This window comes from Jaculus jaculus, chromosome 2, assembly GCF_020740685.1.
Source record: "Jaculus jaculus isolate mJacJac1 chromosome 2, mJacJac1.mat.Y.cur, whole genome shotgun sequence".
Classification (NCBI taxonomy): Eukaryota; Metazoa; Chordata; class Mammalia; order Rodentia; family Dipodidae; genus Jaculus; species Jaculus jaculus.
In genome coordinates, this window is record NC_059103.1 from 58,007,728 (window position 1) to 58,031,351 (window position 23,624).

General features: G+C 44.8%; 1 long non-coding RNA gene across 2 annotated transcripts; it reads left to right on the forward strand.

Moving 5' to 3' along the window:
• Window positions 1–1,670: 1,670 nt before the first annotated feature.
• On the forward strand, window positions 1,671–15,573 carry LOC123458508. 2 transcript variants are annotated; one of them, XR_006635697.1, is made up of 6 exons: window positions 1,692–1,750; window positions 2,968–3,024; window positions 6,557–6,628; window positions 9,132–9,324; window positions 11,606–11,689; window positions 13,474–15,573. It is a non-coding gene; the product is annotated as an uncharacterized LOC123458508 (long non-coding RNA). The 2 variants fall into 2 exon arrangements; XR_006635696.1 differs by lacking the exon at window positions 6,557–6,628 and having other exon boundaries at window positions 1,671–1,750.
• Window positions 15,574–23,624: the final 8,051 nt, after the last annotated feature.

Sequence of the window (23,624 nt, forward strand, 5' to 3'; positions counted from 1 at the left end):
TATCCATCAGCTGGGGAGCTAGCATTCAGAACACCTACGTTTATGGGGGACACCTGAATCAAACCACCACAGAGGCTAATATTTCAAAATACATAAGAAGCTCAACTTAAGCAAAAAAAAAAAAAGCCCAAATGGAAACAGGGCAAAGGACCTACATGGACATTTCTGAATAGGAGACATGCAAATAATTAAAAGATGTATGAACAGTTGTTGGGTATCATTAATCATTAGGTAAATACAAATTAAAATTCCCATGAGATGCGCCAATCCAGTAAGGAATAGCTATCAAAATGACTAAAAGTGACCAGTACTAGTATGCACATTGAGTTAAAGAAAACCTGGTACACTGACAGTAGAAATGTGAATTAGTGTAACCATTATGGAAAACAATATGGAGGTTCCTCAGAAAATTAAAAATATAACTAGCATAGGATCTTATATAAAATATACATACACACACACACCCTTTTAAAAAGAGGCAACCCTGTCATCTACAACCACATAGATAAGCCTGGTAGACGTTACGTGATATGAAATAAGCCAGGCATAGACAAGCATTGCATGATCTTGTTTATACGTGGAATCCAGAAACGTTGAATTCATGGGAGCAAAGAATGGTTACAAAGATTGGGGTAGGAAAATTTGGGTTGGGGAGCTGTTGGTCAAAGTATACAAAATTTTAATTAAACAAGAGGACTAAATTCATATCTATTGCTTTACACTGTAAATAGCAATGTATCGTATGCCTAAAATGACTTAGAAATTAAAATCTACCCACTTCTAAAAAGTATGTTACAGATGTTAATTTTTTGGCTTAATTATTCTAAAATATATGCATATATCAAAATATTATGTTGTACATCTTAAATATATACACACAATATATTTTATTTAAAATAAAAAATTCAGCACTAGAATGTAGCACAGTGATAGCGTGATTGCATTGCACCTGTGATGATTGGTTCAAACACAGCTGAAAAAAGTTAAATTTAAAATAAAAAGCAAAATCATATTAAATTTAAAAAGAAACATGTTGCTTTCAGTGGAGTGCTGCTCCTTAAAGTCTTTGAGTTGGAAAACCTTTTCTTTCATTCAGCACCATTAAGTATCGTGCTCATTCTTCTGTTTCTTATTATATTTCTTAATCTTTAAAGTTTATTTTTCCCCTCAGAATGATCTCGGCTGTCCAAACCAAATGCTTGCCTAGGGTTGTACGGTTTTGTGACTGGATCTCATATTGATCTGACGAGTTCTCCGGATCCTCAGAGAGCAGGGTCCAGGGTTGTGAGGAAGGAATGCAGCTCAATTGCTATTTTAAGCCGCCCGGCGGGTCTGGAAGGACCTGAGACACGCCCATGAGCGATGCTACCGTAACGGACCGGAGCGCCACTCTCAGTGAAAACCGCGTGGGGACATCCGCCCTTGAACGCGGTGGACCACATCTCTCAACAGGAAGGGTAATCCGACAGCTCTAGTTGTGGGGCAGGAGGCGGGCAGCCTCAGTCCCAGGATGCATTGCACAGGGTCGGAGCCTGCGGGTACTGAAGAGTCGTGGAGTCTATTTCCCAGTATACATTGTTAGGGGCGTTGCCGTTCTGTAATAAAGGGCTGAGGACTACATTTCCCAGCATGCACGGCACCCATGGCGGCTCCAGCCCACGGAGAGTTGTGGACTGCAATCCCCGGCATGCCTCGCGCCCTGGCAGTGTGGAGGAGAAGGGCTGGAGCAGCGCCGCGGCACCGAAACAGGGTCTGAGCTGTCGCTGTCTTGCATGCTTCTGAATGCGTCGGGAGCTGAATGCTGCTGCAGACTTGCTCGCAGTTTTAGATAAAGAAGCATAGCGTGCATTTTTTAAACATGGCCCCGCCAACCCGGAAGCAAGTGGGAATCCTCGTATAACTTAATCATACATGACTGGAAAGACCTTGTGTTAAGTGCTGGGTCCACTTGCTTCAGGGACTGCTGGCCAGCTATTATTTCAAGCCAGATACCTTCAATTTTGGACGGGTGCCTGTGCAACTGGCATTTTGTGCATCTACATGCTAGTGTGTGAGTCCAAGCACTACAGCGTGCTTGTGTACTTGTGTTTGCCTTTTCTAGGAGAAAAAAAAAAAAAAAAAAACGTCAGGATGGTGCTTGCAGTATTTTCTAGGATTGAATTGAAGAAGCTGTGGCTGCATCTGCCGCCAAGCCTGTCAAGACAGTCTGGACCACCTATCCATAGTGCTTGCCACGATGTTGCCTGCTAAGGGTTTCCCATCAGGTCCCTCTGAGCCCAGTAGAAGAATCTACAGGCCTCTCCATGGACCAACCACTTGTTCTGTTGTGCCTCAGCAGAAACAGTCTCTTACTGCTTCTGTGAGCAGAGGAAGGCCCCACACAGCTCGGTTTATGTGTAGGAGCTCAGTCCGCAGCTCGTTGCTAGAACAGGCCGGCTCATTCTTTTGCCCGCTCTCCAAGTTCATCAGAGCATGCTTTCCTTGATGAAGTGTGCTCCTGTAAGCTCTTCTGAGGGTTGTGTTTTTGTCCTTGGTTCTAGTTCATGTGCAAAATCAGACTGAAGTTTTGTGTGAGCTGTAAGTAATCAATACTTCTTCTCAGTAACAGCTCTTCTGGTTTGTGTCCTCCTGCCAGTCACTATTGATGAGTTCCTGGCCCAACATAGCCTTGAGCTCAGAAAGCCTCATATTTGGCTCCATTCATTCTGCTGTTGCTAACTACCAAAAGGAGGGCTCCGATTTTTTATTTCGCACTGGTCTACACAAATCCTGTAACTTATTTTGAAAGAGACTTCCTCCCATGGGCCTCAGTAAGATGAGAAGATTGGTAGGAAAAGCTTCCAAAGATATTTTATTGCAAAACCTTGTACCCAAAGAAATGATATATTAAAGTCAAGAGGTAAGCTAGAATAAGCTAATTTTATAATCCTTTTCCTATTTGCTTCTTCCTTTACCTTTCTTCTACAGAGATGGCCTCTGAAAGAGGGGTTAGCTGAAAAAGTTGAATCCTCTGTTACTGCCAAGGTAAGTGTTCTGTTGTCCTTTTTAACCCCAGGGAAAGTGATTCCAGCAGTTGGCATGGACTTTCCCTATCTGTCTTATCTGAAAGCAAATGGTGTTCTGGGGGAGGGGGAGGAGGCACACCTATGCCAAAAGTTCTACAAGATTGATTGGCTCCTTAGACCTTCATTATTGTGGAGAGTTGAAATGATGCACATCAAGAGCCAAATTGTCTTGAGCTATTTTTAGTCCTATTACTAGCCATTCATTGTCCACCTCAATGTCTGACCTAACATCCTTGTGACTATCCCTGTGATTTGGAATGTATTAACTTAAGAGACCACTAGCTTCCACCAACCTAAAAGCTAAAACTGTCATTAGATAGCTATATATAGCAGACATTTCCCTGCTTTGCTATAACATGCCCACATGACATTTCCACCAATGTATTTGAAAAGTGTCCTTTGTTGTGTGTCATAGACAGCCTCACCTTACTGAGATGAACCTCCAAACCAGACACAGTTTATAGGAGGAAAGAATTTATTTGAAGCTTACAAATCCAGTGAAACTTCCGTAATGGTGGAAGAAGCTGGACCCCTTTACACAGATCCATGCAGAGTGAAAAGCAACCAACACCACCCAAAGCAAGCACACTTTGGGAACCCCAGGCAGAGCTCAAGCACTCTGCATACCTTAGGCTGGAATTCAGACCTCTCTCAGTAACACCTTAGGGCTGCACCCCAGGATCCACACACGGTGACTCCTCTTATAGCCAGCAGGCTGGAGATCAAAAGCTTTAATAAACTCCTGAATCTATTGGCAGACATCCATTCAAACTATTACATTGTATAACTATAAAACCTTCATGAAACCATTTCCACATTGCAATATGGTATTTGAAATAACCTGAATCCAAGTCCCTAGGCCATGGTCACTCATATTTAGTTGATTTTGGGAGATGAAAAAGTTCATAACTATGTAAGTGTTTGTTTAAAGATAGTTAAAATGATAAGTTATCCCCTATTCCCTCTGAGGTGAGAGCTCTTATTTTCATTGAACACTGCACCATGGAGTGGCCTGTAATGGAAAGCAGTGGCAGAGAGAGAACACTTAGCCCGGGTGCATGGCTTATATTGTTAAATTTGAGTTGTGTCACTCCCCTGAAAGCAGTTACATACAGAGAGCTCATAGAGACCAAAGTAACAGATGTACACTCACAGACACACACACACACACACACACACACTTGCCATGAATTTCTGCCTTTTGGACACTTTCAAACTGAGTGCAAGAAAGGGGAGCTGAGCAAGGAGCCAAGTCAGGGGTGTGGTTAATCTGGTGACACATATCAGTGGTTAGCAGGAGGAAACAATGGCTAATGACAGGTTACCAAATGAAAGGAGTAAACATAGAAAAACAAATACTGTGACACCTCACTCACATGTGGAACCTAGAGTAGTGAGGTTCATGGGCAGAGTGGTATAGGGTTCCCAGGAAGTAGAGAACTTAGTATTTGGTGAATACAATGTTTATATGGGAAGATGAAAACATCTACAGCAATATGTGTACATAAAGATAGTAAAGTCATAAATTTTATGCTATGAATATTTTACTGTAGTGAAAACAAAAGGAAAAATAACAAAATGGAATTGTTGAAGATGAAGACAATAATTTCCGATTAAAATTACAACAAAAATCCTTCCACCATGCAAAAGGAGAGAGCAGTGGAATTAAAACATAACAACAGAATCTACTCAAGAAAAGGAAAACAAAAGCTAAGGGAAAGCAGGAGACAGGACATGCAGTTATTTTCTGAAAAATTATGGCCATGACTTTTATGCATTTGTTCAAAATTATAAACTAGTGTATGCAAGAAGCTCACTGAGTCATGAAGTGAGGCAAACAGATCCAGACAAAATAGCAGCAGCTTTGCAGCCCTGAAAACTAACAGCAGATTGGAAATCTTAAAAGCAGCCATAGGATAGAGACACAATACTTCCACAGGAATGATGATTTAAAATAAAGACATCAGACATCTCAGAAATCCATAAAATCAGAAAACATTGGGACAGTATTTCAAAGTACTGGAAAAAGTCCAACTTAAAACTCTGTAACAAGAAGATAGTATATTTATGCTAAATTATAACAGAGATGCTTCGTTCATGTGGGAGGAGGTGATTTGGATAGAAAACTGGATTGACAGATATAAAACACGAAAGAACGCATTTAACAGAGTCAAACAGACTTCTGTAAAGAAAACCAGAGAGGAGCTGGAGAAATGGCTCAATTCGTTAAGCTGTTTGCCTGCAAATCTTAACCACCTGGGTTTGATTCTGTAGTGCCCACATAAAGCCAGATGCACAAAGAGGCACATGCATCTGGAATTTGTGTTCAGCTGTTAGAGGCCCCAGTGCACCCATTCTCTTCTCTTCTCTTCTTTCTCTCTCCCCTTGCATATAAGTAAATAAAAATATTTTTTAAAATAAAAAAGAAAACCACTGAATGGTAAGTTGAATAAGATGAAAGGATAGTTTGCTCCAGCAGTATTTTGTGTAAAAGGAGTGAAAATTACTGTGAAAATGTTACTTCTTTGCAAATTAATTTTTAAATGTAAATAATTTTAGTGAAAAATTACAATGGGTAAAAATTCAAAACATTTATAAATTGAATTAGAAAGTAAGTATTTTTCCTTACCATCATAACAGTGTATAAAGATATGGTAATTAAAAGCACTTTGCTAGAGCTAGAAAAGTTAGCCTGGTAATGGAAGAGAACTAAAAGTATGAGAACAGAACTAATTTATGAAGCAAGTGACAGTGTAGTAAGTGTACCCTAACCTTAAAGTCAATGGAGAAAATGGTTTAACAGTAAAATTAATGAACAATGTCAGTCAAGAGCAATCTCCTCAAAAACTTTCAGACAACAGTTATGCAACAAAAATTGGGGCTGGGGGGCTGGAGAGATGGCGTAGCGGTTAAGCACTTGCCTGTGAAGCCTAAGGACCCCAGTTCGAGGCTTGATTCCCCAGGACCCACGTTAGCTGGATGCACAAGGGGGCGCACGCGTCTGGAGTTCATCTGCAGTGGCTGGAAGCCCTGGTGCGCCCATTCTCTCTCTCGCTCTCTATCTGCCTCTCTCTCTCTCTGTCACTCTCAAATAAATAAATAAAAATCTTAAAAAGGGGGGTGGGGAGAGAGGAGAGGCCTCTCTCCACTCTCTTAAAAAAAAAGTCAGGGCTGGAGATATGGCTTTTTGGTTAAGGCACTTGCCTGCAAAGCCAAAGGATCTAGGTTTGATTCCTTAGGACCCACATAAGAAGCACATGGTGGCACATGCATCTGGAGATTGTTTGCAGTGGCCAAAGACCCAGGTGCACCCATTCTTTTTAATCTGCCTCTTTATTTCCCCTTCAAATAAAATAAATATTTAAAAAAATCAAAATCCTTAAGATGCATATTCACTTTGGCTCATAAATTCTACTGGGTATAAATGCTCAACAAGGAAATAAAGAGTGCTATGAAATTTATGCTTATAATAGCTTTTTTTTTTTTTAAAGGAATGGTCTTTTGAAATGGCTAAATGGGTAAAAACATTCTGAGAGTGCCTAAGTTCAACCACCAGTACCCAGGTAAAAGCTAGGTATGGCTTTTAAATAGCTTTTAAATTGTTTGCTATTGGATGTGTTGAGGGCGTCATCTGCCCCAAGCACATGTCCAGAGCCAGCAGTGCTGGAGGGCAAGGGGGCACACTGAAATTGTGAGGCTGGCCCAGAGGAAAGTACCACCAAGGAGATGTCACACAAGTGCACTCTGTGGACAGGACAAGGTGGCTGCTTTGACTACCGACCAGGCACAGACAGTTACAGCACACCAGCACCATAGTACATCAGCTCCACTAATCCTCAGCACTCCTGGATGCAGAGAAAGTCTGTTCTTGGAGGAAGGGAGGTAAGGAATGCTGCACTGCCCAGCCAATGGAAGTTAGAGGAGGAGGAAACTGCTTCCCACCCTGAAGAGTGGTTTGCAGTGACTAGAAACCCTGGTGTGCCCATTCATTTCTCTCTCTCTCTCACACACACACACACATTCTCCATTACTTACCTTCTTTTGTTTTAAGAAATTATTTAAATTTTTACCTGTGCTATTTTATTACTTCCACAATATCAAGTCTTCGGTAAGGGATTAGGATTATAAAGTCAAGGTTATCCTATATATCCCTGTTTGATGATTGTAAATTAATACATACATCTTCTCCAGTCAAAGACATAAAAGACTTGAAAGTCTTGGGTCAGTTTCCCACCCCCTCCCCCATCTCTCTCCGTGTGTGTGTGTGGGGGGCGGTGGGAGAAGGCATCCTTAATTTGCTTATAGTTCAGACCAGATACTAATGGTCTTGAACAGTTAACATTTTTATATTCACATGTATACTTCTTGCTTACCTTTTTTGTGCTTTTGTTCTTTATTGGATTTGTGTGTTTCTTCCTGTTTACATCAGTATTATTTTTATTTGTTTTGCCAACAGAAACTCTCTATTTTGCTTGTGATGAGGGAAGGTTTACTTTGCCTTCCCTCTTAGGATATTGTCTCTGACAGAAATCTAGGTTGAAATATTTTTCAGTACTCTGAGGAGCTCTTCCCTACATGGCTTCAGCTCCATTGCTTCTGCTAAAATGCCAATTGTGAGAACATTTATTCCCCTCTGAAGATGGAGATTCCTGTTCCTTTGGTTTGGAGATGATGTGCCCTGCTCACATGTTTGGTGATTGGCTCTTGAGGGTGATGTGAGTTGATTTAATATGAAGTGCATGGTCTAGCAGGAGGTGGAGCCTGGTTGGTGAGTAGGTAGCTGAAGGCATGTCCTTGAAGGGTTTGCCTTTCCCTCTCCCTTTATCCTGTTCACGAAGATGTGAGTAGCATACCCTGCCACACCCATCAAATGTGACACTCTCAGGTCTGGAAATATCCAAGCCAGTTTACCACAGACTGAATTCTCCAAAACCATGACTAAAATAACTCGTTCCTCCTTTAAGTTATCTTAGGTATGTTACAGCAACAACATCTGGTCAGCACACTTATCTGTGTGTCAGATTTCAAGTTTCCTCTTTGTCTTTAGGTATGCAATATTGTGCTATTAGGAGATAGAAGGTTTGGAAGAAAATGAGTTTAGAGAGGTCGTGAGAGTAGAATTCTCACACTTTAATTACTGTCCTTGTATAAAGAGGAAGGCAACAGAGTACCCTTCCTGTCCTAGGCAAGAGCACAGTGAGAAGCCAGTGTCTATGGCCAGGGAGAGGCCTCTTCCAAACTGTGCTGTCAACCCAGTTTGCAGACTCCAAGACTGTGAGAAGGAAGTAGCCTATAAGAGCTTCATGTGGTCGCACTCTGTCATGGAACCCTCAGCTCACCAAGATGGCCCTGGACCTTCCTTTCCTCTGAACTCTGGCTCCTTGTGTGTTGACAAGTCTCATCAAACCACAGGATCAACAGTGTCTTTGTGTACTCCTGTGGCTCAGCCCATACTTTATGGGCTTCTCATATTCTCCAGCACTAAGAAGCAGCCCCTTAGTAGGCTTCTGTCTGTGGCTATCATTTCCAGCCTAGAATTCCTGGGCAGCTATTTGGTGTCTTCTGATGGATGTTTGATTTAATTTGTCTCCATGCTGTTAATGGAGCATTGGTGTGTAGCTAGGATTTCCATCTTTGCAGCAAACAGAAATCCTAAGTATGGCTTTAGAGTGATAAAGTTTGGTTGAACCATTGGCAGCCAAACAGGAACTTCTGGGCACCTCTACTACTGTGACTGTCCCACCTACAATGGGGACATGGACCACCAAGTACCATTTCCAGTCCAGAGACACATTCCTAACTGACCACCCTCTATCCCTTCTCTCCACAATACAGTCTTGATAATCTTTTCCCACACAACCCCAGGTGTTCAGGTAAGCCTCTTACAGGTTTCTGATGGAGCATAGTGAGTGATTTTCAGCAACCATCTGCTAACCACAAACACACATGATTCAGAAGTTGTATGAATTCAATAGCTTGTTTCTTCATGACTTTGTGGTTTTCATGCCTATGTCCAAAGTGACTTTGTGATTGAAGTAGTTTGTGTCTCTCCTTCTCTTCTTACAGAATGAAAAGCATAAAACTTGTAACTGGAGAAGAGGGTCATGAAGACAGCAAATATTTGGAAAGCAATGTGGTTTGAGCACTCAGAAGCAAAGTGCCATACAAGTGATTGTTTTAAAAGTGCCATGTGTAGGAAACGCACACCAGCTTTTAAAAAGAAGTGTTTTGGCATTTCATCCCAATTTCCTGATGAATGGTAACTAATGAAATGTTTGTCTGGGACTCTGAAGAGGCAATTCAGTAGCTGTATGTAGATAGATAACGTCAGACGCTTTGATCTTGCAGACCAAAGCATCTTATATAATGATAAATTATACCAGGTTTCAAAACCCTCTAAATGATGCTATCTGCAGTGCCACTGCCTCTGTACTATCTCCCATTTTTATTTTCTCTCAGAGGAAGAAATAACTGTTTGTAAAAGCTTATAAATTCCAACCCTTATCTTTTTAAATGGTTGTTCTTCTTCCTCATCTTAACATGCAAATAGACTGCCTTTCTTAAGTCTTTGATAAAGATCTGGAGGGAAAGTTCACAAGGGTTTGATAAACCATCCTGAGAAACCCAACCATTGAGCAGACTTAGAAGAAATTTATTATCTACAGCACCATTGTACTCAGACTCTCACTTGACATCCTAAAGGCAGACGAGCACACCATGGTCAGACGTGCTCAGACGAAGAGGGAAATAAATAACAGATTTGGTAAGGAGTGAGTGTGGTACCCTTTGCTCATGTGAGAACCTTTCTACCTGCTCTGCAGTGCTGTAGACATAGCTCAAAGAAGGTGACCTGAAGAGTTCCATTGACCTTCAGGTCTAATGATGGCCTTCACTCATCCACAGCTTGCTGTACAGTGTTGGAGGGACCCAAGATAGGCCATTGTCTTTATGAAATGAGGGGCAAGTCTCACAAAGTTGTCAGTGACCATACTTCTGCTTTCTTATCCTACCCGCTCAAGTTGCCAGTCAAGAGTGCTGTCCAAGATTGTCTGGCCCTGTACTCCTCCCCATGTTTACGGCCCATGTGCTAAGTGGAGCACACAAAGCTTTCCTCCCTCCACTTCCTTTTCTTACTCACCCCATATATATGCTGAATTTTCTTTCCCTATTTTTCTAGTAATTTTTAGTTGGGGGAGGGTCAGTTTCCTTCTAAATATTCTCATTTTGTGGCCTGGTTGTCTTTTTCCTTATTCTTAAGAAACTCCATTTTTGGATTTTGACATATTTAACTGACAACGATTGTGTGTGTTCAAAGCCTGCATGGTGGTGATTTGATGCGGGCACACATGGTCAGACTGATTGGCACATCAGCACCTCACAGGGTACATTAGCCCTACCTCCAACCTTACCCCTCTTGATGGTGATTTGATGCAGGCACATGTGGTCAGGCTGATTGGCACATCAACACCTCACCAGACACACCAGCCCCACCTCCAACCTTAACCTTCTTGGGGCTGAAGCATATTTCTCTGCTCCCCACTGCAGCCCTAGAGTCACCACCCTCAGCTCCCACAAATTAGATCTTCAGCTGTGAAGGTGAGATGATGCTACTTGTCCTTGTGTGCCTGTCTTCTGTCACACATAGCATCCTCCATCTGCACCTTCATCCCTGTAGCTAAAGCAGCAGGACGCCATCCTTTCTGAGCTGACTCCTCTTCCATGGATGCATGCCCACCATATTTTCTTTGCCCATCCATCCACTGACTCATGCTTAGGTTGTTTCTTTATCTTGGTGTAGGTGAGCAGTGCCATGCCCACAGGACCAGCTACTGTTGGTGGTGTTTCTGAGTGTGTCACCTGCTTGCCTCGCTTATTGGAAACTTACTGGTCTCTTCTGCTTGGCACACCTAGGATGGTCCATGACCAACACTTAACTAAAAGGAAAGCAGTCATCTAGTGTGTAATTTAGAGTATGCAGATCAACATCACAGTACCACAAAGGGTTGCTTAGGAAATCGGGGTAGGGAAAAATTCTGGTTCTCAGCCTCCCTGTGAAGCTACCTTACAGAGTAAAACTCTTCCACATCCTGAGAGTGGTCCTTCTGTACCAGACCAAGAACCTGTCAGCATGAGAACCTGGCCTGCACATGTCTTCATTGTGAGCCTCCAGGCTGTTCAGATGAGTGCTTCTGGGACTTGGGCCTGTGTCAGGGACCACTACTTCCTCCTGTGGAAGGGAGGATCTGAGGCAGACTGCAAAGAGCAATCTTACTTGCCTTATTTACATTACAGCTGTCCTCAAAGCCTTGGACTTAGTGCTTCAGTGGATTTTGGTCTAGTAAACTCTTGTTCCCATCACCATCTCTCACCTTCTCTGTCACCTCATCACCCTGCCCCATACTTGTCTGTTCATCCCAGCCTGGAAGACTGTCACAGGGCATTGCTAACCCCTTGTCTCTGGTGTGGGAAAGCCCATCTTCAGACCTGTTCTCAGCCAGGAGGCCTCCCCACCCACTGTTCTTATTTTCCTTCCATCCCAGACCACTGCAGTGATCCTACCTTCATGATGCCCCTTTCCATCACCCGTCACTTGACACACCATGGTTCATCTGTCTGATTTCCAGGTATGTGGAGACATAGCTTTCCTGGAAGACTCTTACGGTCCTGAGCCAGGCAAGGCTACCACCCAACTTGGACACAGCCCTGTGTACAGCCTGCTGTCCTTGAATGTGCTTTCCACCTGCTTCTAGGATATGGTGCCTCCCAGGAGCTCCTGCACAGTAGCCCCAGTTTGGGCCCACCTTGTGAGTGTAGACTACCTCCCCAGGCCTGGCATACTGCAGGTTCTAGACAACTAGGGTGGAGCACAGATAGTGTTCTCCAAGTAACCCAAAGTGTAGCAACCCCACCAGGATTTTGCTGCACTGGCTCAGCCTGGGACCCAACATGTCATAGTCAGTTGAGGGTCATTCTCTCTTAGTGGCTGGCCTTCCTGCTGTGAAACTCCTTTGCAAGTAGATAGGTGAGTCTTTCCAGACCCCTCTGGAGTCAGCCAGTTGGGATCAAGCCCTAAGCCCACACAAGTGTCAGTACCTACTTAGGGGCTAGGCCATCCTTCCCTGCTCTCGGGCCTCTGAGAGGAGGACAGAGCTGCTATAGGATCCTTAGAGCTATGAAACCCTTGACCTCTGGCCAGCGAGGAGAAGCCAGAGCAAAGACAGATACAGAGACCCCCTTCATAGAGAGTCCTTCTTGTCAGTCATAGAACCAAAAACCAAAGGGATGCCAGAAAACACATGTTTTTTGAGCATACACACACACACACACACACACACATGTGAGCCGTGTGTCTGTGTGTGCATGCATGCTTGCATGTATACAGAGGCCCGAGGTTGACATAAGTGTATTCCTCAGTTGCTCTCCACCTTAGCTTTTGAAACAGGCTCTCTTACCAAGTCTAAAGCTTATTGATACCACTACACTAGCTAACCAGCAAGCCCTAGAGAGTCTCCTGATTCTGCCTTCCCAATCCTGGGATTACAGGCACTCACCACTGTGCCTGACTTCTACATGCATGCTGGTGATCCGATCTCAGGTCCTCAAGCATTTGACCCACTGAGCCATCTCCCCAGCCCTGATATCTGTGTGTTTTGTCAGAGTGGGAGGGGTCGCATATAGCAGCTATTGATTAGGGTAAGGCTGCTCACCCCTAGCTCCCCACCCCTTGCCAAGAGAGTTAATGGGCAACTCTAAACAGCATCCTGCCAGCCCTCCCTCTGCTTTGGAGAATTCTGTCTCTGAGGAAGGAACATAGAAACACAGGGACAGAAGAAGAAAGCAGGTGCTACCTGTGGAGCACCTACTTTCTTCTGGGAGGCTTCTCTTGTTAGACCCGGGGCATGGCTTCAGCTCTCAACCTTTAGGCAGAGAGCAACAGCCCAGACTGAGGTCCTGCGCAACTTCAAAGCGTCAAATTTTCAGCAGTCTGTTCTGCTTGATGCCTTATGGCTATTCTTTTCTTTATTGGAATGAATTTCACTAGTTCAAGGTGAACAATTCAGTGGCATTTAATGCATTCACAAAAGTGTACAACCAGATGGGTTCTTTTTTTTTTTTTTTTCACAGTCAGGAGAGAGATGCAACAAAGGCCTTGGGAAATTAAAGGAGGAGGTTTGTTGAGCTGTCACTCTGGTCCTCATGGGAACATCCCCATCCCTATGGTGACAGGGGCATGATTCAGGGACCACCAAGCTGGCAGGAACACAGCAAGAGCCCAACTCCATGTCAGCCTGTGACTGGCATACCTGACTCCACCTGCCACCTGAGGTGGCATTACTGCTCCTCTGGGACTGCAGGTGTTCCGTTAACGGCTGTCCCTCCTCTCACCTTGGGATCTGCATTCCCACAGATGCCTTTGTCACCTGCCACCAGCTATGAGCACAGAAGAGCCTGGAAGTGTCACTTCCAGCCCCTGAGGAATGAGAAGAAATACAGGTATTCAGACCTGCTTTGACAGGAAGGTTCTGGAAAGCCAAGAAAGGCCGCAATGCATCAGTGCAGGGTGAGGGCTGTGGTGGACTCTGGGCAGCTGGAGCTGCAGCCAGCTAAAGCTCAGCGTGATTATCAAGCATGGAATAATGCTGCTCATCTGCAGACTGCCTAACTTTGGGGGATGGAGATGAGAACCTGGGACTGCAGTGGAGGGGAGGAGGCAATCACACCACGCGTATCACATTAGCACAGCAAAAACTAAAATCTAGCCAGCTGTGGCCTGGCCTCACTTTCTCCTCATTGTGTCTCTAGCATGTGCAAATGGACATTACCACCTCTTTCTTTTTCTCTGCGTGTGTCCCACCCCTCAGCATGTATCATAGTGCTCTTTAGTGCTGGGTTTCTGGTGAAAACCTGCACATCTACATTTATTGTATTCTCTGTAGACATCAAAACTACAGCTTCTTAAAACAGCTCTGAAGATGGAGATGAATATGCATAAAGCAAATCCTGCTTCAAAGTGCCCAGCGTTGTGTCTGCAGTTCCTGGGTCCTGAGGCAGGAAGACAGCATCACTAGCTGGGGAGCCTTCATGGGAGGCAGTAGATCACTTACTGCTGGGAACAGGAAAGGTGGGGGCAGGCTCCTCCAGCAGAAGCCCAGCTGGGAGGCATCTGCAGTCAAGACTCATTTCACAACGAGAAAGCTGAAGCTCTGGAGGTCATCTAGGAGGTGACAGGTGGAGCTGTCTTCAGCATAAGGTCTGGAAGGCCCTTGAGCCTCGGGCTGCCTTGGACCCTCCTGGGCCCTTGCCTCCCTGGGTGAAGTCTCTGCTATGACCCCTAGCTGGAGCAAGGGAAAGGTAATTTTCCCCCGGAGTGCAGAGAACGTGGTTTATGGCTGCTGCTGAGAGCACTCTCGAAGAGACTCTAAATTACCGTGCTCGCTGAAACATGCGTGCATGAATAATAGATCCAGCCCAGATGCAGAGCGCCTCTTGCGCAATTTCTCAAGGCGCCTGGAGACTCTCTCAAGGGTGCTTGCCGAGGTCACAGCCTACTTGAGCTATTCCGGGCTGGGAGAAGCAGAAATCTGCAGGTGGGGAAGACACCATTCCTCAGCAGTGAGCCTTATGCAGAAGAGGGGAAAGGCAGGCTCTGCAGGAAGAGGAAGAAAGGAAGGCGAGCGGCTGTCAGCTCCTGCTTGGGAAGAGGCCTGCGGCTAGCGCTGTGTGCTCCGCTTCATTTAATCCTCCCCAATTAGCAAGGTGGGCACGTCCCTGTGTCACAGCATGAGAGTGGGCTAGAATCACAGAGAGCTTTTCCTGGCCCATGAGTACATGTCGCAGCAGGTAAAGCGAGCTTAAAAATCTGAGAGCAAAATATATGCCTTTCATGATCACTGCTCCCCAGAAAGCTGGGAGCCCTCTTCTATCCTCACACTGGGCTCAGTGACCTTGAGCATGTCCCCGTTACTGTGATGTTCCATGATCTCAATGACCTTGATGTCACAATGTGCAGGAGGTACCCGCAGTGCTTCCCAGCGACACACTGATTATGAAGAGAAGTGGCCGCCCAGTCTGAGTGTGCTCTGTCACCAGCATGTGACTGCTATTGTTCTTTCTGTAAGCAGGAAATCAGAGACATCTTAGGAATGAGAGGCTGCAGCTTCCATGTTAGTGTCTGGTTTCCTGCATTTGGAGAGACACTAGAGTCTGCCTACCTTCAGCTCTGGAGGTAGAATAATGGCTGCTAACAATCTTCATCTCTGTAACCTGTGAATGCGTCCCTCACAAGGCAAAGCAGACTTTGTAGGTGTGATTACACTACAGATCCTGAGGTAGGGAGAGCAGAGTAAGGAAGTAGCTCACCAGCACCAGCAGGAAACCAATGTCTTGCAGCAGCACCTCCTTGGCACCCTCCTGGGAGCCCTAGCTGCCCATAGGCAAACACTGTCCCTGTGCTCCGTGCATCATTCCCAGTGCTGACTGTACTGATCCCCTTCTCTGCAAATCCATGAAAACACCGATGCAGCTCAGCCAGCCCAGCCTGGCTTGCTATAGGGTATCAGGTGTGCTCACCCAAGGCTGGCCCGGGAGGTTAGCACTCTGGAAGCTTCCTTCCAGCTCCTTCCCCAGTGGAGGCTGAAATGCTGAGACAGGAGAGGGGGCACTGTCAAAATCATCTGGGATGGGAGGAAGCTATCCAGGTATGAAGGGACAGACATTCTTTAGGGTTCTGTGCCTAACCGTGTGCCTGGGTTATTGGGGAATTCCCAGAGACCTGATATTTCTGGGGAGTTGCTCTTTGTGCTGTTCAAAACACATGATCTTTACCTGCACAAGGCTGCTAAGGCCTCCCCTTCTGCCATGGCTGAGCTGTCCTACCCCCAGTGCATCTGGGTGTCCCCTTTCTTATTGCATTTTCACTCCTTCCCCATGTCCGAGCAGCTCAGACAACATGAAGGACACCAAGCTGGGCTGGTGTTCCTCTGCCCACATCCATTTGGGTCACACTCAAGGAAACACTGAGACTTTGGCTGGAGCATTAAGGGAAGGGCACAAGTCTGGGACCCTGAGTGTCTGTGATTTAAGTGACAGAATGAATCTCATGTCAGGGAGGCCTAAGACTGGCTCTTCTCAGGCTGCTGTCAGGAGAGACAGGAAGAACGGTGGGAGTGGGTCAGAGCATATGAACACCATCCCTTTGAAGAGAGTGGTGCCTGCCACACCCTTCACTGATCAGTGGTCTTCACTTTGCTATGATCCCAGGAAATTCTTTGCCTCAACCTTGATGAGATACCCTAAGAGCAGCTTTGTGGGAATCAGGGTTCTGAGCAGTGTTTCAGCTCCACAGGGTACCCTGGGGCAGTGAGGGTGGAGGGCCATGGCTGGTGAATTAGCACTCAAGATTTATGCAGCCAGCCCACATTCATTTCTAGCCACCCACAAGGGGCAAGAAGGCACTCCCTGGGACTGCCAGGACCATGATAAACATCAGATGTTTAATTTAATTTTTAAAGAGAGTCAATGCCAACTCAGGGTTAAAGCATAGCACATGTCTCAAAGTTAACAATGGTTTCTAGAAAGTAAATTGGCTGTCTAAGAAAATCTAGAAAAATATATAAGGAATGTTTGGCTTGTTATAATAATTATCTCAAAGAAAGAGACAGAACTGATAATGTATTAATTTCTGAGGCAATGCCTTAAAAGCAAGATTTAACAAAGGAAAATTCTAAATTAAAATATTTTCTATATAGTTACATTGAATAAATCTTACAACTTATTATGCTGTATTTATCCTCATTTCTGCATCTTAATTTATATACAATTTAAACCCAACCAGTAGCAATAAGAGGAAGAGCCTTACCTCTTAAGACATCTGTATGTGCAAATTGTTTCATATAAGCCTGAGAAGTTTTCTATAACACTTTTTCTTAGGCTCAAATTTGCAAATCATATTAGAAAGTTTATACAATTTAGTGAATATTCCCCAAACAGCAAGGGATAAAGGAATGGAGTGCTGCATGAATGCCCTCAGACACCACTCAGCACCAGTATGGTAAGTATTCTGGGTTACTTGGCACCATGTGAGTGTCCAGTGGACTTAGAATCCAGTGCTTTGTGAGGTCCTGGCCTAGCAGCTTGGAGGAAGTAGCATGGCCCTAGATCCTCCTAGGAAGCCAGAGCCTCAGCTGCCAGTGTCAGTCCTGAGATGATAAGCAGACAACACTGATTCCCATCTTGGGGAACAGGGCAAGCTCAGGGGCCATGTGGAATCCCAGGGTCTGCATCCAGCCTGAGACAGAACTGAGTGTGATCCTCAGTGGGGCTGTGGTCCTCTCCCAAGCAGCCCTGCTTCAGGCCCTGAGAGTTCATCCGACTGCTGAGGTACTATGGAGTTATCACCACCCCCAAATGTGCACCTGCTGCTGGGCCTCCACATACGGGTCTGGCTGTCCCCCGCAACTTGCTCCCTTTTCTGTCACTAGGAGGGGACCCACCCCCAGCCCCAGCTTTTTCTTGAGTAGAAGCATCAGAAATCCCAGGAAAACATGAAAAGAGTTCATGCTATAGTGGCCACACCCAGCTGGACATCCCAGCCAGTCCACATCAGCCCACCTTGGCCCCATGGCTTCCTGAGGCTCAAGTTCAATAGGAAGAGCTGGAGGGCCCCCTGAGCTTGTGGGGCCCTAGGCCATAGCTTGTTCTGCTTGTCTGAATTGGAGCTGATGCTTGTGAACCTGGTCCCACAGAAGAACCCCTTGGATGCCAGGCCTGAACCCAAGTCTGCAGTGCTAGTTTTCCTCCGCAACCCCCTCCACTAGGGTCCTACGTGCATGCTGTGAGGCTAAAACATCTCTATGTCAGCCTGATTTCCACACTTCTGTCTGGTCGGGTCTATAACAGCTCTGGTTCAGTCCAGGTGCACTCTGCTCCTCCCTGGTCTCCCAAAGGGAATCCAGCTGGCTGGGCCAGGTCAGGACTTTGTTATGTAGAATTAGAAGGTAATGACAAGGAACATGGGTGAAGAACCTCTGGGGTCAGGGTCCTGCATGGAGTGGAAGGTGGATGGGGTGTGCTCAGGATAGCTTCAGCTTGAGAAGGAAAAATTTATGTGCTGGGGCTACTTGGGGGGTCTGGCTCTAGTCACCTCTATGCATCTCTACAATGACACCTTCCCACCACCTTGCTATATGCTGTCCTACTTGGCCCTCCAGGCACACATATGTGGAAAGGAGCACATTGAAGCATACCAGTAACTTCTGCTTGACACTGCAACTCCTTTCATACACAACCCCTGGCATTCCCTTCAGCCTCATGAGGAAGGTCATGCTCCAGGATAACCTCCATTATTCCCCTCAACCTTGTGCAATATGTTACAACCTAGATAGCCTCCATGAGTGCCCTCAACCTTGTAAGGAAGCTCATGCCCCAGATAGCCTCCATCATTCTCATAGATCTCCTGTGGAAGGGCATGCCCCAGAAACCGTGAGGCTCACTGATACCCATGTTCCTTTATATTTTCTTTGTTTTCATCTGAACTCATCCAGCCTATAAAGAACTATGGGGGCTTGGCTCAGTGTTAGAGAGCCAATAGTAGTACTCCTTCTGGGGAGGGATGCCCCTGGGCGTCTCTCCTCTCCGTGATGGTTGGCTGCAGAGTCATGGGGATCCTCAGGAGGTTCACATGATGGAAGCATCTAGGCCCCAAATGAGAATCTGGCTCAGAGTCCTGTTAACCTATATCCTTCTCTGAGACAAAGACAGTGAAGTCTAGGCGGTGGCTGGGACACCTGAGTGGACAATGGAAGCAGGTGTCCCCTCTGAGACATGGAGCTGTGAGAACTGGGAAGGGGGAAACACTTGAATGGATAGTGTGAGCAGTCAGATGTAGCCTGGTGCCATCTCAAAGGTCAACAATGCTGAGCCCCTGAAATGTGGATATTGTTACAGCAATTACCTCATCCTTATTAATACAGGTAGATGGATACCTCCTTTCCCCGAGAAATGTATATATTAAAGCTCTATGCTTTTCCTGACTCAAGCAGCTAAGGACTGAGAAGAATCTCTGCAGAGCACAAGATGCCAAGGAAGAGTGGGTAGCTTATAAATACCTCTACACATACAGTCCTATACATCATGGATGGGGCTCAACAAATTGTTGAGTGAGCAATCTTTGAGTTAATGTGGAATTCAGGTTTTGTATAAGTTTAGTTTATCAAATTAAATGTTAGTTTGAATAATTATTGTTTACTTTGGGCAAAAAAATCTGTTGGATTCCTATTGTTGCAGGGCTAGGAATGACCCTTGAGTTAGCAAGTTTGGGAAATATTAACACCAACTTGACCACAATGACAAATCTGAGATGAAGTCACATCTAAGGGCTGTTCTTTGCAATCAGAGTGCCCTCTTCCCAGAGTGCCCAACTCCTCAGCCCCCACCCTCCTTCTCCCAGTGTTCTCTCTTCCCTGGCTCATCTTCCCCTCCCAGAATATCCTCCTCCCCAGTCCATTTGCTGTCTTCCCAGAGATCCCTCTTATTCAGCCCATTTCCCCTCCTCCTCCAACCCATCCTCCTAGAGTGCCCTCCTCATTAGACTACCTTCTATTCTCTCCTCCCAGACTACTCTCTTCCTCAGCCTGTCCTCCCCTCTCACAGTGCCTTTCCTCCTCATACTGCCCTCCTCCCTATCTCACCTCATCCCTCCCTCCTCCTCCAGCCCATCCTCTGCCCCCTAAGAATTTCCTCCTCCACCAACCAGTGATCCACCTTCTCACTTCTGCAGTCTGGAGCGGAAATCTGAGCACTCATGACCACTTGCTTCTTATCTTGTCAATCTCCCAGTTGGTGTGGGGGCTCTTCCGTGAAGACATAATTCACAGACCATTAAGAGACATTTAACTCCAGATGAAGAAAGCCTCCTCTCTGATTGTGAAGATTCAACTTCCAGAGCACATAGTGACTGGGCCCCTCCTAAAATAGCTAAGCAAGGAAAACACATCTGAGGGCTGCATATGCATCTAGATCTTTCTTTGGCTCCTGCAAGATATCCTAGGTCCTGAAGGATATTTTGATGATACTTTGTTAACAGAAACCCTGATAACTCTACTCTGTACTCCCAACTTGTGTGGTGGCGTTAAGCATGGTGTCTTATCTATTTGGGATACCTTCCCATCTATATCTGTTCTCTTTCAGATCTCCTTCTTATATGGTAGGGCCTGCCTTCCAGGCAATCGTCTAAGTGACCCTTTCTCCTTTGCATTGTATCTATATCACTACATGACATGCATCACTTATTTCAAGTCCTTATAATGGACTCAGTTACTTTTACATTTCTGTTTTATATAACAGGATCAACTTAGGAGGTGAATGGTTTATTTGAGCTTCTGGTTCAGGAGCTGTTGTCCATCAGTGCAGAGAAGGATAAAGTAACTCAGTCTGTGGTAGCAGGAACTAGCAGTACGGCTGCCCATGCCTTGTCAGATCAGCAAGGCTGAGATAGAACAATCAAAGGTCTGCCTCCAGCGGCCCACCTTTGCTGACTGTGCCCCTACCCCAAAGATTTCACAACCTCCCCAATCAGTTCCACCAGCTGAGAATTAAATGTTCAAATACATGAGCCCATGGGGAAGCATTTCTTCAAATTACAGCATTCTTTCCCTGGCCCTTAGAAGCTCATGGCCATCTCACAATGCAAAATACATTCAATCAAATGTCAAACATTCCTATAGTCCTAACAGTCCCTCAAATATTCAAAAGTCAAGTCTCTTTGGAGACCCAAGGTGATCCCTTAATTTAAAACCCTATAAAATCAGAAAACAAGGTACATACTTCTAATATACAATGGTGGGAAAAGAACCTTCCTATTTCACAAGGCAGGAAAAAAACAAGAAAAGACCAGAATAAAGCAAGACTGAACCCCAGCAGGGCAGACATCAAACCCTATAGTTCCATGTCTGAGGCAGATAGTGGCATCATGTGGACTCAAACAGGCTTGGTCAGCCTTGCCACCAGTAGAACAGGTAGCCTTTCTTTTGAGTTGTCTCTACTCAGTGCCTGAAGCTGTCCTTGGTGGCAGTCCCTTGTTCCTGACATCTCCAACAAGCTGGGACCGCTATTTAAAAAGTATGCTTCATCTTCATAGCTTCATAAAGAGCTCTCTCAGGACTCCCACACAAAGAACCCCACCCTGCTACACATTACCTAGCCTCAACTCTGTCTTCTGAAATATTGGTGGTTCTGTAACTCTTACATTCCACATGCCTGCAAAATGAGTAAAAGCGGATGATGCTAAATTCTGTCACCAGCTTGACATGTAGGTTGGATCCCTGTGGCCATGGCTGCAGCAGCCTCTGTGTGCCTGTGCCTGGAAAGCATTGCTCTGAGAGCTCTCTTTGAGCAGTATGTCTTAGAGATTCTGCCTTGTGAGGTTTTCTTCTTTGTTTAAGGGAAAGAACTGCAAATGGGATTGCATCTTTATACTCTGGAGCCTCATGTGATATGGTGGATTAAATGTGAAGTATACCCATAGTCTCATATTTAATCCCTACCTGGTGGAGCCTTTGGAAGGTGGAGTCACGCTGGAGGAGGTATGTCACTGGGATCAGACCTTGGGGTTTTATAGTCCAGTCTCACTTGCAACTGCTAGCTTGCTCACTTTCTTTAATTCTTCCCTATTGCTGATACAAAGATGTGGCACAAGCTATCTACTATGCCATGTTTTCCCAGCCACGATAAAATTTCCCCTCAGAACTATAAGCTAAAATAAACCCTTTTGTTGTAGTCACCTTCTTGTTGCTGATATAAATCACTTGACCCAAAGCAGCTGATGGGAGGAAGTTTTTATCTTGGCTTAAAATCTCAAGGGGAAGCTTCATGAGAGCAGAGGGACAGCATAGCATGAGCCGAGGCTGAACATCACCATTGTCGCAGCAGGTAGAAAACGGCAGCAGGAGAGTAAGCCAAGTTCTGGCAATGGAGAAGCTGCCTATGACACTCTTAAACCTACCCTCAGAAACACACTTCCTCTAGCAAGGCTCTACCTCCCAAATTGCTATCAGCCGGGAACCAAGTATTCAGAACATAGGAGTTTATGGGGGCATTTGATTCAAACCACCTCACCTTTCTTTCCATAAGCTGCTTCTGGTTGGGTTTTGTCCCTGTAATGAAAAAGCAACTGTCACATATGGGTAGGGTCTCACCCTAAATTTATCATATCAATTGTCTCATTGAAAATGTATGTTTTGTTCTTTAATGATGCTAATCTCTTTAACTATTACAGCTACTTTATAACTTTAAATAGACTTCTTTCTTTTGCAGACCCTCATATTTTTCACACCTTTCTTCTCTGCTTTTTGCTCTGTGCTCTCAGAAAAAAATCTGACTAAATACAGCAAGCAGTAACCATGCCACATTCTGAATGTTATGATGTCTTAAAATTTCTTCCTGCAAATAAATTAGTTCATCATTTTTAAATTTAACCACACTAAATTTTCAGGGCATTTACAGAATGTACTCAGATATTTTTCCAAAATGGAACATGAATGGGTTTTAGCCCAATGCTCAATAAAGTCCATATTCCCTTCTGAAGTATTATAAGCACCATGCTTATTTTCTGTATTCATTTCTTCTGTACTTCCATCAGAATGGCCTATTTACACTGCTTATAGATTCTGAGGCTTCTCTGGCTCATAAATACAATCCTTCTACAAACCAGTTCCAAAAGGTAAAGAACCACATGGTCAGGTTTATCCCATCAAGAACCTGACTTCTGGCACCAATTTTCTCTCAGTTACTTTTCTCATCTCTGTGACCAAATAAGTATTTAAAATAAGAGAAGTTTGGTTTGGCTCACAGTTTAGATATACAATCTAAAGTGACAAGAAAGGCATGGTAGCAGGAGGAGCTTGGATCATGGTGGTGGGAATTTTCACTGCATGTTCTCACACTTTGACAATTTTAAAGTAGAAAGCTAGGTCTGAAAACATAGCAAGGTTATAACCTTCAATGTGTCTCCCGTAGCAACACACCTCTAACAGCCATATTTCCTAGCCAGGGGTCCTACAACCACTAAAAATGCTGCCAGCAGTTCAATACCAAATATTAAAACACATGGAAGCTCCCAGTGACCGTTTCAGACTCAAATTTTAACAGATATTAATTTATTTATAGAATGACTTCACTTCCCATTTTCTGTATTTTTTGAGAGAATATCAGCTGCGTGGCTAACAGAGCCCTGAAAATACTTGCACTAAGACACAGTACATATTTTATCCGAAATAAGGTAAATTCAAAGATGAACTGAGGCTGGTATGATGGCTCCATGGATATCAGGAGCTCTGGTTCCTTCAACTTTGTTACTATGTCACCCCTCACATATAATGTATAACTATCATAAACATATTTCAGCCAGAAGGAAACCTTTATGCCTTCTCCCTTATAAGGGTACCTTCTGGAATTTAGACTTGACTCTGTTTCTTATGCCTGCTTTATTGGCGCAATTTTCCTCTGCCCATTCTTGGCTACAAAGAAAATATGGAAATACAGCGTATTTTAGCTAACCAGGTG